Source organism: Malus domestica, chromosome 03 (genome assembly GCF_042453785.1).
Source record: "Malus domestica chromosome 03, GDT2T_hap1".
Lineage (NCBI taxonomy): Eukaryota > Viridiplantae > Streptophyta > Magnoliopsida > Rosales > Rosaceae > Malus > Malus domestica.
In genome coordinates, this window is record NC_091663.1 from 34,811,652 (window position 1) to 34,830,070 (window position 18,419).

The window sequence follows — 18,419 nt, forward strand, 5'->3', positions numbered from 1 at the left end:
TCGGTTATAACCGACAGTAATACATTTATACTAAATAAATTTCTTAAGAAAAAATTCAAATGCAACGGCTAGTAGCCGTTGCATTTGATTTTTTTTTTATAGTTTTATTATTATTTTTTATTTACAAATTTTTTTATATAACTTCTATTTTTTCCTATAACTTTATTTTACAAAATTTGTTTCATATTTTTTTAAAATTCCATTTTTTCCTATAACTTCTATTTCACAAAATTTATTTCATTTTATTTTAAGTTGTAGTTTTTAAATAATAAATTATGTTTGGCCTTATGGCCCTCTGACCCTCGGTTGGAGACGGTTTTTTGTGACAGGGCTAAAACGAGCAATTTGGCCCTCTGGCCCTCGGTTGGAAACGGAGGCAAATATGGTCATGTACTGTTCATTAAAATATTAATATCTTTGAGGATCTTGGAGGGCCAGAGGGCTAAAACGAGCCATCTGGCTGCCATCGGTTGGAGATGGCCTTACATGCTTCTTATAGGAAGCACTTCAAGTGCTTTTCAAGAATTTATTTATATTTTTACTAAGGATTGGTTTAAAAATATTTTCACAAAAAACGCTTAAAATACACTTCTAAACAAGCTCTTAATTATCTTTCTTTTGAGTTATGCTCCTTTGTTTGAAGATTTGAAGTAACTTTTGAGATCTTACTAATTGGTCAAATTATATTAAATGGATTTTAATCTGTTATTATTAGCCTTAAACGTTAATGTTTTTAGCACTTCTTTTCTTGATTTTATTTGATTTATTCAATTTAAAAGTTGTATAAATAAATAATGATTGCATGGAGAGAGAAAAGAGAGTGCACAAATAATGAAACTAACAAAATACATCCATGCATCTACCATGCAAAATAAAAAGGCAACTAGGTCTCCATTTGAGAATGTTTACGTAGAAAACCCACGATCGCTTTTATCAGAAACACATTGAATACTCATGCAACATAATAACACAATTACGCCTAAATATTTCTAACTTTTTATGTCAAATGTTGTCGATACGTTTTTTTTATGGGAATTTTAACGAAAATTTTTTGGTACTGTTTACTTTATGTTGTCCTTATCGTTAAAACTCAAAGTTTTCAAGTCTTTTTCATTAATTTTTTTATAGGAAAATTAATTAAAAGGGCTTGAAAACTTTGAGTTTTAACGATAAGAATAAAATAAAGGGTAAAGTGAATAGTACTAAGATTGACTTTTTAGTGTAAAAATGTAATTTTTCATTAAAATGAACAGTACCAAGAACTTTTGGTTAAATTTCCCTTTGTTTATCATGTGAAGCACTTTTAGCCATGCACGTAGTTACCAAGTTGGACGTTCATGCTCATCAGCTTAAGCATGAGACATGACATTCAGGAGAACCATGTACAATTGTACTAAAGCCAGTAAATAAATGGTGGTGCTATTTACACACCTCTGTTTATCTCTCATGCATTTTTTGTTAATTTATGTCTTTTGATCAGTTTGATTCACTGATCCGAGAGTTGAAAATTTAAAAATGTGTGAAAGATAAAAAAAGGTAGTGTGGATAGCACCAGTGGCGGATTCAAGAAAAATATTTCGGGGGTCACATGTAAAAGTTTACAAACATTTCTTAAACATATAATAACCTTAAAAATTAAACCATAGTTCCATCATTCAAAACTTATCGAACAAATAACAATACAAGTTAAAATAGTTCCCAACGCGTTTTCATATTTTGAAAATGTCGCATTATAGCTTCATTGTCAATGGAAGAAAGAAAATTGCTCTCAATATAAACCACCATGATATCACTCAACCATTGATCTCCCATTCGGTTACGCAATAGTCTTCACAATATTTATAGCAGAACAAGCTCTCTCCACTAAAATAGTACAGTAGCAACAGGTAGAACCAAAGCCAATGCAATTAGCAAATACACATGATTATGTACTCTATTCCTAACACACCCCGACCCGGGATGTCCATTAGGACTCCAAATCAAGCTGTGTTGGCCGACACCTGGAATGTGACGAAGCCATAAAGTGTAATGATGTGGAAGATGTGAATAAATTTAAACCTAAAAGTGCATACGTACAAGAGTGTGCGGTGAGTTGGTATGAGCCCATTTCATACGTGATGACAGAGCATAAGTACAATACAGTAAAATAAGGTGAGAATTATACCATTGATGGTAATTGTCTACTCCAAGATTTGCCAGTAATTCTCGTCGGTACGAAAACTCTGCTACTAGAACCTGGAGGGGCAAAAAATAAGGGTGAGTGGGTCTAAAAATAAAGTTTTAATAAAAACCTTTTGAAAACGTTATAACCCCTCGTCGTAAAACCTGTATAATTTTCAGAAAATAATACTACATAAGTACAAAAACGAATGCGTGAGTGCAGTGAAAATAGAAGCATGCCATGCTATCACTTTTTCTAACTTTTTAGGTCAAATGTTGTCGATACATTTTATTTATGGGAACTTTAACGAAAAAATTTCGGTACTGTTTACTTTAACGAAAAACCACATTTTTACACTAAAAAGTCAATCCTGGTACCATTCACTTTAACCTTTATTTTGTCTTTATCGTTAAAACTTAAAGTTTTCAAGCATTTTTCATTAATTTTCTTTTTTTTTATAGGAAAATTAATGAAAATAGCTTGAAAACTTTGAGTTTTAACGATAGGAATAAAATAAAGGGTAAAGTGAATAGTACTAAGATTGACTTTTTAGTGTAAAAATGTAATTTTTCATTAAAGTGAACAGTACCAAGAGTTTTTCGTTAAATTTCCTTTTGTTTATCCTGTGAAGCACTTTTAGCCATGCACGTAGTTACCAAGTTGGACGTTCATGCTCATCAGCATAAGCATGAGGCATGACATGCAGGAGAACCATGTACAATTGTACTAAAGCCAGTAAATAAATAGTGGTGCTATTTACACACCTCTGTTTATCTCTCATGCATTTTTTGTTAATTTATGTCTTTTGATCATTTTGATCCACTGATCCGAGAGTCGAAAATTTTAAAATGTGTGAAAGATAAAAAAGGTAGTGTGGATAGCACCAGTGGCGAATTCAGGAAAAATATTTCGGGGGGTTACATGTAAAAGTTTACAAACATTTCTTAGACATATAATAACCTTAAAAATTAAACCATGGTTCCATCATTCAAAACTTATCGAACAAATAACAATACAAGTTACAATAGTTCCCGACGCGTTTTCATATTTTGAAAATGTCGCATTATAGCTTCATTGTCAATGGAAGAAAGAAAATTGCTCTCAATATAAACCATCATGATATCACTCAATCATTGATCTCACATTCGGTTACGCAATATAGTCTTCACAATATTTATAGCGGAACAAACTCTCTCCACTAAAGCAGTAGCAATTGGTAGAACCAAAGCCACAATTAGCAAATACACATCATTATGTACTCTATTCATGACACACCCTGACCCGGGATGTCCATTAGGACTCTAAATCGAGCTGTGTTGGCTGACACCTAGAATGTGACGAAGCCATAAAGTGTAGTGATGTGGAAGATGTGAATAAATTTAAACCTAAAAGTGCCTATGCATAAGAGTGTGTGGTGAGCTAGTATGAGCTCATTTCACACGTGATGACAGAGCATAAGTACAACACAGTAAAATAGGGTGAGAATTATACCATTGATGGTAATTGTCTAACCCAAGATTTGCCAGTAATCCACGTCGGTACGAAAACTCTGCTACTAGAACCTGGAGGGGCGAAAAATAAAGGTGAGTGGATCTGAAAATAAAGTTTTAATAAAAACCTTTTGAAAACGTTATAACCCCTCGCCTTAAAACCTGTATAATTTTCAGAAAATAATGCTACATAAGTACGAAAACGAACACGTGAGTGCAGTGAAAATAGAAGCATGTCATGCCAAAATATCTCAGCAATAATAAGTGTAAGCCAGTTGTGAAACCAATATAAAATAGTATGTCAGTCGGAGTCACCTAACGTGACTTGTACGACTGAACCTGTAGCTCATCAGTCTAGGCTAGCACACGCGTCGAAGTCACCTAGTGTGACCTATACGACAGGCTGGGTATAAATATGTACTCTCAAGTGCTACGATCACGTGAAAGTTGTGCGATAAATCGCGGGTCACTTACGAGTCGGAACCCCTATTATGGTTTGGACGACAGGCTGGCACCAAACTTGGATCAAAGGTGAGCATGCGGTGCGGGAGGTGAACAATCACGTGAATGTTGGCCTTAGCCCTGGGCGGGAGCACTAATACCGGGGTGCAGTCGTGATGAGCTCTAAATAAACGTGTGCATACCAATGCAATACAACCCATTCAATCACATAATACTCACCTGAAACTTACCTAAGTCTTCTCAGTATCACACAATACAATCACAATTGTAACAATGCAATATTTAAAAAGTAACTACTTGCCTCCATAGGATTATTTGACATAACCACAAATCTCATCATAATGCAATATATATAACACATTTAAATCATGGCATGTTATGCATAAACAATTTAAAACATTTCTGGAAAACTGCAAGGTATATGTGTGTGTGTGTGTGTGTGTGTGTGTGTGTGTACTATAAAAAGGAAAAAGACCCACTCACCTGAGGTATGCGCTACAACTCCCTAGCACGAATATTGAGGTATCACGAACGATCGATGCCTAGAACAATTATCAATCACGTCTCAGAATTATTATAAATAGTACATGTAACTTACATATCCTATTCGAGAAGATCCGTATGTCGGATTCCCGATTTGTAAGTTACTGATTTCCTCAAATATTATGTAATATAACGTATCAAAGTTTGGTGACGATCTAACAGTTGAATCGTCCATTGCTATAATAATCAAGCAGCGGACCTTAATGGAACTAGGTTCAAACGACGGAAATTTGTCAATCGAACTTCACGTATAGAATTAGAGAATCAAATTTAGCCTAGGGAGATCAGGGAATGTCTTGGCCCAGGCACCGCCGTACACGGCGGTTGGCGGCCCCGAGTCGCTGAAAAAATCAATTATTTCTAAAAATACTCAAACTTCACATAAATGAATATCTCAGTGAGTAGAGCAAGTTTTATACATATGGTCAAGTCCAATTTGGTCGGGAAATGCCTCAATTTCACTAAAACCCATTGAAACCCTAGAAATGGGTGAACCTCGATTTTTCCTGTCCAGTGCTCCAACATCCCAAATCTTGTTTGGGTCTTGTTAATGGGCTAAAAAAAAGCTGGAGGATGGTAGTGGTCGACGAAGGGGCTTGCAGAAACGACGGATTTCGCCGCCATGGCTCGGGACATCCACGACACAAGTTCGTCAGGAAACAAGGCCAATTCCTCTCGAATTTAGGTGGAAAACCAAAGAGGGAGTAACGTAATGATGATTGGTGAGGGTAGATTCTCTAAATTTGTCGGAAATTTGATGAATTTCGCCTGAAAAATCAACCGGGTCAAGTAGGGATGTCGGGTCAAGGGGGAACCGGTTCGGTTCCCCTCCTTCTTCTCTTTCATGCATTCCCTCCTTTCTCTCTTCTCTGATTGGTCACCATCTCATCTCTTTTTTTCTTCTGATTCCCTCATATTTCCCTCATTTCTCTCTTTTAACTATCATCTTCACCACCCATCTTTTCTTCCTTTTAATCTGGGCCACACACTTGGCTTTCCAGATTTTGCACCAAAAATATGAAGCTTTCTTGAAATTAGTTAATTTACTAAAATGCCCCCAAATTTAAACGTTAATATCTCATTCGTTATAACTCTAAATTGCATTCTATTTGCCCCCACACATCCGTAGCAATGAGTACTAGGATACGCCAAGAAAACGAACCTTACGTGACCTGACAAAATGGTCAACAAAAGTCAACGTCTTTGCCTCGAAGGGTATTTCCGTAAATTCACATTTAAAATTTATAAAGATTGTAATTTTTTGGTACGAGTCATTACAATCTACCCTCTTTAAGAAAATTTCATCCCCGAAATTTAAAATAACTTGCTAAATGTAAAATACTTGAAAATAGGGAGAAAATATGTATGTAAATACATACACAAGGAAGAAATCGAGTTAGAGTGGCTGCATAAAAAAGAATGTCATTCCATCGCGATCAGATTGCAATTATTCCTCTTTCATGCCTCCAAGCTCATACATTCTTCATTCCTCGATAGTATAGTAGTGTAATACCCGTATAAACCGTAAGGTTGAAAACACCAATTATTATGTAATAACATAAGGAAAACAAAATATACATATAATAAAATATCAAATATATATATATATAAACGTACGTATATATATATATATATAAACGTACGATTTAAATACTTGTATTGAGTTTAAAACCAAGAGTGGAAATAACTCACCCAAAATTTGTAATGGCAAAATACCCATATAAATAAAATAATATTGTAGAAAAATATTTTCATGAAAAATAAAAACCCAACATTTAAGCCATTGATATTACAATTTGCAGCATGTAATGCCGATAACTCATCGTTGTCTCAATAAGCTAGTGAGAAGTTCCTGAGGATGCCAAAATATTGTTTTGCTCCTCATGTGCGAATATGCCTAGATCGTTCGATTCCTGCCTCGATCACGATATCGTACTATCCTAGAAAGTACCAAACCAGTTGCTAGAAGTGTTTCGATGTCCACGTTCCCACAACAATAAGACTCTGGAGTGAAACAATGGAAATATACGTAGAAACGAACACATATTGCGAAAAGCTTCCTTGGTGACTAATCACTAGAGTTGTTCTCCAAATCAAAGGTTATAAGATCTGAAAGCTTAAATTAGAGAAACCATATCTCTGACGACATTCTTCGAATGACAGTTGCAGTTTTGAGCCACACTTGAAAATTAACGCCACAATCGCCAAGCTTATAACCTACGTTCATACTTTCACCAATATCATGCTGAAATACAACTCAATCTTTAAAGCCGCTTGGAATTTTTTCTTGGTAAGTCTGGTAAACTCGCAAGAAGATTATACTCCAATGGTTACTACTAGCATCGATATGAAACTGCTGCACACATCTTCTGAGTCGACCTATCGTGAATTCCCCACTGATTGAGTGAGAAACCATGTTGAGAAGGCTAAAAGAACACTCAAGGATTTGAGAGTCAAAACAAGTTCATCAAATTTAAAGTTCAAAATATCTAGATTGATTGTCTACCATCACATTACAAAAACAACTTCCGGAATATTCAATCACCAATGGTAACGATCCATTCAACGGAGTATTTGACGGGTGATTGAAGAATTAATGATCACAACTAGATTTCAATATCCGAGCAATTCTTCTGAACAGTCTACCTGTCTTCGAAATAATACGAACTGCAGTACAGTAGACACGTACCCAAAGTTGACTAGAATGTATTTCCAGCACAAAGGAGTGACTATGGAGTCATAGTTAGAAAAGATGTTGATCAAAATACCAGAAAATCTGATAAATTCAAGAATGGGTAATTTTACCAAGTGGTCTAAAATGTAGTCCCTCTGAACCAATGAAAAATGGGTTGACTTGTCAAATCGATATATAAACATCGAAACACCATCATAATCTCCACATGTACAAGATACCTCGTACTAGGAGTTTATGGTGATATTTCCCATTTGCATTTAGATACAAAAAGTGATTTAACCATTCAAACGATTTCTTGATGGGGTAGAGGTAACATCACATCGATACTCATGAACTTCAACTAGAATGGGATAAGGAAGACTTAAAATGTTTAAGGGTAGGACCAACTCTTACTACGGTGCTTAATAATTACGTTTGCATAACTAGGATGATTCACAATAGTGCAATCATAGACGTTGATTTAGTTCTTCCAATGTTGCTGTCAGAAACTTAGCTCTTTGCAACAGTAAGTGAAATTGGGAAGTTCTAACGTTAATAAAGATTTTGGACATATTTCTTCACAGAGAAGTACCATTCGGTTTTCAGATGAAAATGACAACTGCTGACTCTAGGTCATATGTATGATGGTTCATTTTGAACAGTTATACCGTTGGGAAATGTAAGCGATAATCCATCATACTACCTCTACACAATTGAAATATCCAAGGAACACGTCATCATGGATTTCCAAAATGATCAATGTCATCAAAAAGTGTAAAGTGATGGTGAGGTGAGAACAATAGTTCGGTTGTCAGAAACTTTATCCATAATTAACACCCCAAGCTTAACTAATTTATATTGGTCGATAATGAGGAAAAACACTATAGCCGAAAATCGCTAACCAATTGTCAATAAACTCGACAAGACTAAGGATATCTTAAATCTCACAACACTTTGTGAGAATTTCAACATTTTTCCTCTAAAACCTTTTTTGGAAGAAGGAAAGAATATTGTCCGCGAAGATCACGTCTCCCGAGATAAGTACTAATCTAAACAAAACTAATGTTTGAGAAATTTGGTCTCATTGCTGAAACTTATGAGAAAATCGTTGAAAAGACTACTACGAAGTCGCCAAGTTATGGAAGAAAACTCGAGTTACAAAAGGTGGGTTGGCTAGATCATCAACTCGAAGTAGGGGACAACAGTTTGTAGTCGTCACCTGAGGAAGTTGCTAAAATCTAGGTATGATCCTAAGGTTCGAAGTTCCTGGCTAAAGGGCTTGGTTGAATAAATTTCTAATCGGTAAGCTTTAGTAACTAAGTTCTTCCAAACGGTAGGAGTTGCTCGAAAAGACGCAAGGAAAGTAGTGTAGTATGAGAATGTGGATCGATGATAATATCTCAGGTAAGACTTTGGAATATGACGCCTGAATGTACGACCTCAAAACGTACCATAGTACTTCCTCTCACTATGCCATATGCTAATAGGTCTTCACTGCTTTCCCGATACTTAATTCACTCTAATAATGAGAAATTAACTCGTACTTCGCTTTTGCAGTTTGCCTCTCGTACTTCGCTTTTACAGTTTGCCTGTAGAAGTGATCGAAAAAATGGCTAGTTGAAAAGGTTATGTTTATCTATATAAGTGATAAGGTAAAAACAACTATGAGCTTACTATCCTAATACAAAGCTTGCTCTTAACTTTCCGAGATTTAGTTTCTTCGGCTGCAGCAATCACTGTTAATCAGTCTATTAGTCGCGCGCTAATTAATGGATTTATGACATTTTGATATTATTCGTTACCCTGAAACTGTGAACCGACATTCTAGTATAAAGGTATCAATCCCAGATACCAGCACATGTGTCCAGTATTAGAAATCATACCGTTCGAATACTGGTTGACAGTTCCTGGATATCGGACAATATCGTCAATTAGTAGCGCCATCATAAGCTGATTACAAACTAGAGCCCACTCAAGTGGGTGGTTTTTGGACGATTGATAAGGAACTGGTCTTGTAAGGGGGTTCCATAATTGTAGGGGAAATACTCATTACTTCAATGATTTTATACTAATCATAGGTATACCAACTCGTATTTTGGTGCCTATACTCATCGAAATGACGAGTACATCACCAAAAGAAATTTAGAAACTCGTATTGGTTAAGATGTCCCAAAGTCGGAAAGAATAATTTACTAATAATCTACTTTAGAACGGGCTTAAACGGAAATTGATCTTTCTCCTAAAGATCTGAAATGATAATTAGTGCGTTTAAGAATATTAGTACTATCGGGGACTAAAGTGACTGTCCCCTAGATGTTTCTTTCGTTAAGTGCTACCACTTTAGCACCAGGTTGTTGCTCAAAACAATTTTTTTTTTTTGAATCTTGTCGAAGTAAACTTCGTAAGAATCCTAATAAATGGTATGCTAAAAGGTATTGCCAAGGAATCAAAATTAGTTCTGGTTTCCTATCTTGAAAAGATTGATAATGATGGCTTGAAAATAATGATGGGATTGATTTATAGTTCCCTGGTGATACACCGTTATCGATACATTAGTCCTGCTTTAGGGCCATCAACTTGTCTCAAACCTACATCTTTCCTTAGTAGGGAAGTTCTTCGCTTTAAGCCTAAAAGCGTTCACCAAAGTGACCTTCTAAAATGTCGACAAGTCAACAAAACGGCCCAAAACTTAGGAAAAGTTAACACATTTTTTGTATTCGACAAGGTGGCAAGATTCGAACATTAGGCTCAAGAACTGAGAATGCTTACATCACGTGTGTGATGAACGCAATATTGCCCAACTTATGCTCTGATACCAAACTAACACACCCTGACCCGGGATGTCCACTAGGACTCCGAATCAAGTTATGTTGGCTAACACCTGGAAGGTGACGAAGCCATAAAGTGTAGTGATGTAGAAGATATGAATAAATTTAAACCTAAAAGTGCCTAAGTACAAGAGTGCGCGGTGAGCGGGTATGAACCCATTTCACACGTGATGACAAAGTATAAGTACAATACAGTAAAATAGGGTAAGAATTATACCATTGATGGTAATCGTCTACCCCAAGATTTGTCAATAATCATTGTCGGTACGAAAACTTTGCTACTAGAACCTGGAGGGGCGAAAAACATGTGTGAGTTGGCTTAAAAATAAAAGTTTTAATAAAAACCTTTTGAAAACTTTATAACCCCTCGCCTTAAAACCTATATAATTTCCAGAAAATAATACTGCATAAGTACAAAAATGAATGCATGAGTGCAGTGAAAATAGAAGCATGCCATGCCACAATATCTCAGCAATAATAAGTGTAAGGCAGGTGTGAAACCAATATAAAATAGTATGCCAGTCAGAGTCACCTAACGTGACCTGTACGACTGGACCTATAACTCATCAATCTAGGCTAGCACACGAGGCGGAGTCACCTAGTGTGACCTATATGACAGGCTGGGTATAAATATGTACTCTCAAGTGCTACGATCACGTGAAAGCTATGCAATAAATTATGGGTCACCTACGAGTCGGAACCACCTATTGTGGTATGTACGACAGGCTGGTACCAGACTTGGATCAAAGGTGAGCGTGCGGTGCGGGAGGTGAACAATCATGTGAAAGCTGGCCTTAGCCCTGGGCGGGAGCACAAATACCGGGGTGCAGCCGTGATGAGCTCTAAATAAACGTTTGCATACCAATGCAATAAAACACATTCAATCACATAATACTCACATGAAGCTTACCTGAGTCTCCGCATCATCACATAATACAATCTACAAGTGTAACAATGCAATATTTAAAAAGTAACTACTTGCCTCCGTAGGATTATTTGACATAACCACAAATCTCATCATAATGCAATATCTAAATATAAGACATTTAAATCATGGCATGCTATGCACAATCAATTTAAAACATTTCTGGAAAACCGCAAGGTATATATGTGTATATATATGTATATATATACACACACACACACTATAAAAAGGAAAATGACCTACTCACTTGAGGTCCACGCTACAACTCCCTAGCACGAATATCAAGACGTCACGAATGATTGGCGCCTAGAACAATTATCAATCACGTCGCAGAATTCTTATAAATAGAACATGTAACTTACATATCCTATTCGGGAAGATTCATACGTTAGATTCCCGATCTGTAAGTTTCTAATATCCTCAAATATTATGTACTATAACATATCAAAGTTTGGTAATGATCCAACGGTTGAATCGTCGATTGCTATAATAATCAAACGGCGAACCTTAATGGAACTAGTTCAAACGATGGAAATTTGTCAATCAAACTTTACGTACAGAATTTGAGAATCAAATTTAGCCTAGGGAGGTCAGGGGATGTCTCGACCCACGCGTCGTCGTACACTATGGTTGGTCGCCCTGACTCGTAGTGGTCAAGTCTAATTTGGCCGGGAAATGCCTCAATTTCACTAAAACCCGTCAAAACCCTAGAAATAGGTGAATCTCGATTATTCCTCTCCGGTGCTCTGATGTCCCAAATCTTGTTTGGGTCTTATTACTAGGCTCAAGATGAGCTGGAGGATGGTAGTGGTCGACGGATGGGCTTGCAGAAACAACAGATTTCATCGCTGTGGCTCGGGACACCCACGAAGCAAGTTTGTTGGGAAACAGGGCTAATTCCTCTCAAATTTAGGTGGAAAACCGAAGAGGGAGTAATGTAATGATGATTGGTGAGGGTGGATTCTCTCAATTCATCGAAAATTTGACGAATTTCGCCTAAAAAATCAACCGGGTTGAGCAGGGTTGTTGGGTCAAGGGGGAACTGGTCAGGTTCCTCTCCTTCTTCTCCTCCTTCCATTCCTTCATTTCTTTCTTCTCTAATTGGTCACCCTCTCATCTCTCATTTTATGATTCCCTCACCTCTCCCTCCTTTCTCTTATTTAACTATCATCTCCACCACCCATCTTTTCTTCCTTTTAATATTGGCCACACACATGGCTTTCCAGATTTTGCTTCAAAAATCTGGAGCCTTCTCGAAATTAGTTAATTTACTAAAATGCCCCCAACTTTAAACGTTAATATCTCATTCATTATAACTCCAAATTACATTCTATTTGCGCCACGCGTCCGTAGCGACAAGTACTACGAGGATACGCCAAGAAAACGAACCTTACATGACATGACAAAAAGGTTAACAAAAGTCAACGTCTTTGCCTCGAAGAGCATTTGGGGACGGGTTGTTACAATTCCTCCCTGTCTCCACCTTTTTTTTTTTTTTTTTGCAAAGGCTATCAATTCCTTTCAATTGAGAAAATTCACTACTTGAATACATACAAAGAATATAATGCCCAACTTGATCTTCAAGTGCCAAGAGTTGATAAGTAGTAAATTCATTCGGATAAAATTGAGCAAAACAAATTAGCTTTTGTTCATCAAAAGCCGAGAATAAATCATCCGGGCTCAAACTTGCAAAACAAAGACGCAACTTTGTATTTACCTCATCAAAGCAACTATTTAATTCCACAAGTTGCTTATCAACAATAGCAACAAAGAGCTCCACATGATAATGATGGAAGTTTGTGATTCTTTGAGCTCCACGCCGTGATCTCCCTCGAGTAACATATCCATCATCCATGCGTTTATTTTTTTGGCTCTTGGTGTTTATTTTTTTTATTAAACTAAGGGTCTAAAATTATGTCGTTTTGACAAAGTAATATTTATTAAAAAAAATAAAATAAGAAGAGCCACTCTTACAATTGAAGGGCATATATGAAGCCAATTCCAATATTCAAAGAGGCACCACCCAAGTTATCTATGGACATTCATCGAAGTTTAGAGGGTCAGCACTCAAGTTATTCAAGAACATTCACTGAAGTTCGAGGGATTAGCTGACCCCTTGCCCCTCAATGCATCCGCCTTTGGATAGCACCACCCTATATAAATCGTCAAGAAAACAAGCCACATTCGTATGAGCTTTTAATTGAAGCATTAGATTAGGAAGTATTTGTTAATCAATATACTTGAGTTTATTCCAATTTTTTGGGGTTTAGCCCTTTTTTATCATCAAATAATACAAAATTCTAAGTATCATAATACACGAATTTCGAACTTTGATGTAATTGACATAACTCACGTATGTATTGACTACTACGTCACTCCAATTTTAGGTACGTATTCCACATAACACGTTATGAATTCGATTCTTGACACTGATGACTCACACAATGATAATCAGAAAATGCTAAAATGTTTATGTGAGCTTTCCTGGCTCCCAAAAAATGAATTATCATGATAGAGCCACCAACTAGTTTCTTTAGAAAAGAAAAAAAAAAAAGAGCGAAGGACATTGGAAACTTGTGTTCCTAACTTGACCGGAAGAGTTGTGAGTTTGTTTACGTTTGGGTCGACAGCGATTTACCAAAATCGGTTGGATCATGTCCTGTTATATGCGAGCTTCTAGGGGGTTAGGAGTGGACCAATTGATTCTGTCACCCACCAACCAAAAGGGCAAAGCATAATTAGTAAAGTAAATACGATAAGCTTTGTGTGAATTAAGGACATTCACATCATGGTTAAGGTAAGTAATCCTTTCTGTTTGGCCGGACATGGGAAGTAATCCTTCGAGATTAAGATAAAATGGTAAGTGGTTCAATGAAATAGTCATGCCCTTAATTACATAGCAAATGAATAAATGAATGGATTATGGAAAGAAAAATAGTGACATCACTGACATTTTTATTTACTTGAAATCAAAAGAAATTAAGCTGTTTATTGTGTGGTTTAGCCGAACTCCTCCTTATTTTAGTGTAAAAATATCGATACACTTAAAAATAAAATAAAAAGACATCAAAAAATGAAAAAGATAATAATTAAGCATTGACTACTCTGTAATCATTCTAATTCATCATTGTTCTTGTATTGAACGTGGATTCCATTGTGAGACTTACGAACTTTTTTATTTCATATGTGCTGGTAAACGCAATGAAACTCATAAGGAAATTCAAGTAGAGGATTATCCAGCTTGGTCATGCACTCTCACAAAGAAACAAACCCTGCTGTATTTGTTTGTTTTTTTTTTTTTTTTTTCACATGGCCCTAAGTGCTTTTCTCAAAAGATCTTTTTCTATTAATTAATTCATAGCAACATGGTCAAATATGTTTTTTTTTTCTCTTTTAAAATATCAGAAATATAAAAAAAACATGAATCGCTTATGAGTCAAACCTTGTTGTTCAAAAGGAGGGATGTTCAATTTTAATTTATGGAGTATTATGTTGTGTATCAATTTACAGAAAATGTTTTTTGGTTCAAAAAGTACTTGAAGTGTTGAAGTGTTTTCTGCAAGTTTCTTGCAGGCTTCTTATAGAAAGCACTTTGTTTATACCATATTTAGGGCCTCGTATTTAGACCTCGTATAAATACTCGGGGGACTTAAATGTAATTATGTAATAAATGAAGGGGCAAATATGTAATTAGGGGATGAGCCCTTATTCTATAAAAGGGTCTCCTCACCCTCACAAACCGGAAGTCACTCCTGGCTAGAGCAAAGCTCTCACACTCTCTCCCTCACTTCTCAGAGAAATACAATACAATCAGTGTGGACGTAGCCCAAACATTGGGATGAACCACGATACATCTTGTGTCATTTACATTACTTGCAGATTCACGGCCAGATTTATGTTGTTCCAAGTAGGGCTGGGCACGGGCCGGGCCGAACCTAAGTTTGTAGGAACCTGACATTACCCGAAACGGGCCGGGACGGGGCGGGGATTGGATTTTCTTGTATAGGAACCGGACATTACCCGGCCTGGTTAAAACGGGCCGGTTCGGGCCGGGTCCACGGGTACCCTTTTTTTTTTTTTAACTGCACTGCACAGTTTGAAAACTGCACAGTTTGCAATTTGCAACTGCACAATCACAATGACACTGCATTTATGCAGATTTTGCACAAATTCACCATTATTCACATCTAATCTAAATACAAAGTCTAATATCCAAGTTCATAAATTAAATTTTAACAATACATCCAAAATAACAATATTACATCGTCCTCCAACATCTAAAAATGAAATCCACATACACAATATCCGAAAGTCCAAGACATCCAAATTCCAAAAATCAAATAATCCCAGAATAGTTAGCTCAGTCTTGCTCCTCAAAGAATGTATGCTCGATCTACATAAAACCAAACTGCACATAAATCAAAACTGCACATGTATAAATCAAAACTGCACATGTATAAATCAAAACTGCACATATATAAAAACTGCACATATAAGTAAAACAAAACACACATACACACACATACACACACAGAGAGAACATACACACACACACACAGAACATACACATATACACACACAGAACATACACACATACACACATACACACACACACGCACAGAGAACATACACACACACGCACAGAGAACATACACACACACAGAGAACATACACACACACAGAACATACACACATACACACACATACACACACATAACATACACACATACACACATACACACACAGAACATACACACATACACACACACACACGCACAGAGAACATACACACGCACAGAGAACATGTGAGCCATCGGTTGAAAGCTTCTAAACATAAGAGCTACAAACTGAACATGTGTGCAGGACCATCAACTATCAGTACAAACCAAGAAGCTTAGGAAAAGCTATAACATAATCTTAACACCTCTGTCAACAACTTACTATTCGGTTTGTATAAATAAGTTAATGTGATCCAGAGTTGTTCAATAAAGATCTCCTAGCTACTTGTATGAATAAAACAAAGACAACTTATCTCCAAACAACAACTCCGCCATGGCATGTTCATATTTAAGCAAGTTAGTTTGAGCCAGAAACAAGATTCTCACTGAATATGAATGAAATACAATCAGTTCTTCTATCAAACAGTATTTATATATGTACACTGTAATAGCTAAACGATAAGTTGTAATAATATTTTTTCAATTCTTCATTCCAAAAAATCCTTGCAGACTGCAGGTGATTAGTCTACAACCCATGAAAAACTGGAACAGAATCCCAAGAACAATAACTGTGAAATCAAGATGCTGGCTTGTATATCAAGCTTTTTAAGTTTGTATTTTGTACCTCCACCGGTGAACTAAAACTATATCTCTTAAGACAAATCCTAACAGGCCCGCCTGTGATGATTTCACTAACTCTAGGTAACTAGAGAGTTTTGTTAATTCCATCAAAACCCAGAACAGTCTAGATATACTACAGACTGAGATATTATTCAGAGCAGAGCACAATGTTAAGAGCAGAAACTAACCCGAACAAGTTAAGGCAGCCATATATTTCCAAGATTATACCAACTATTGGCCACCGAACGAAAAGGAAAAAGAGACCAAGAAGAAAAGATACAGAGCCCTGCAGGAAAAAAATCAACATTAGATCTAACTCATAATAGATAAGTTATATTTGTTCAACACAATGTAGATATCCAGTTCTTCCTCATTAAAAAATGCATAATCAGTTAGTATTCAAAGCTCATCAATGCTTAATTTTGTAAATAAATTAAGGGACAACAAATCAGATTGTCGCTAGACTCACTACTGCATTCCCCCAAACAACTAATGGCTATGTTAAACATCACATTACACAGATAGACTCACGCAACCTATCTCACACCCAAAGGGCAAGATTCAATTGGTTTTTAGTTTTTACCTGTGAGACAGAGACTGAGTACCAGATTCAAATCCTTAAAAAATGCTGGCACTAATCACATAAAATTGACTTAAAAACACAACAGGTGATTCAAAATCAGAGAACTCGAAATGCAGAAAAACAACTAAATCAAACTCGACCCACATAATATTTAGGAATTTAACACCGGAAATAAAGCAGAGAACTCGAAATGCAGATCAGTTATATACACAAAGGTTGGTTTTTACCTGTGAGACTGAGAGATAAGTGACAAATCGAGAAGATGGGTGGTGGGGTTACTGGGTTCTGTAAGTTTGGGATGCCGTCGAAGTTGTTAGGCTGTCGTGGTGGTCGCCAGGACCGTCGTGATGTCGGGGTGGTGGAGGGGAAGGAACGATTCACAGACGGCGAGAGAGACTGAGACTCGAGTGAGAGATTAGAGAGTGACAGAGTCGAATTCGATAGGACAAGGAAACCTAAAACGAACGGTTAAGATTGGATAGAGATATGATCTTCAATCTCGTCCGTACATTCTAATTACAAACGGGCCGGTCCGGGTACCCGTTTTTTAATATGTTTGGAACCGGCCCGAACTGAAAATGTCTACGGCCCGGCCCAGCCCGCCCTTTTCTGTTTTACAAAATTAGGACCCGGCCCGTACCCGCCCCGAACCTCTATTACCCGCCCCGACCTGCGGTTCCTGTACCCGTTTGCCCACCCCTAGTTCCAAGACTTCCGGTTTTGTGCATCAACATTTGGCGCCGTCTGTGGGAAATCGACACGAAAAGTTACGTCGGTTCTCTTTCAATCTTTTATCACACCACCGTGAAACCTTCACAATCTTCCCCGTGTATCTGCAAAAAGAACCCAGAAAAAAACTCATCCCTTAAACACTCCTCAGATCTCTCTCTTTCTAAGAATATCACAAACTCCATATTCCCTGCTCCTCCTCAAACGCCTATCTTGCTGTTCTCCATAACCCAAAACCCTCACTCATGCCGTTTGCTTTCTCTCCTCTCCCCTTCCCCTCCATTCTTCTCACAACCCAAAACACTCAATCATGGCGGAGAGTGTGGGCTTCCTCAGTCCCTGGCTCTGCTCATATCCCTAGCTCTGCTCATATCCTTCTCTGTCCATGACAATTGGCTCAATCCTAGAAGCCACAACAACTTAGCAAAACCGCATGCGCTGAGAGATCTTCAATTCCGCTCTCCGCCCTGCACTGAGAGATCTCCAATTCTCCAACCACCAAAACGATTGAAACGAAACGTGTAACAATGTCGACGACCAAATGGAAGAGAATTCGAATTCAGATTCGAAACTGATGAAGCGCAGAAGCGACAGCAATTGAGATCTCGTGCAGGAGAATGGCGGCTCGGACGCGGCCGACACTCACGATCAACTTGTCCAGACGGTCATGGAGCTCAAATTGCAG

General features: G+C 37.2%; 1 long non-coding RNA gene across 2 annotated transcripts; it reads right to left on the bottom strand.

Moving 5' to 3' along the window:
• Positions 1 to 15,242: 15,242 nt before the first annotated feature.
• LOC114825546 (uncharacterized) lies at positions 15,243 to 17,145 on the bottom strand. Of its 2 annotated transcripts, none has more exons than XR_011578904.1 (3): positions 17,006 to 17,145; positions 16,611 to 16,708; positions 15,243 to 15,476 (listed from the first exon to the last, which is right to left on the bottom strand). It is a non-coding gene; the product is annotated as an uncharacterized lncRNA (long non-coding RNA). The 2 variants fall into 2 exon arrangements; XR_011578905.1 differs by having other exon boundaries at positions 15,290 to 15,491.
• Positions 17,146 to 18,419: the final 1,274 nt, after the last annotated feature.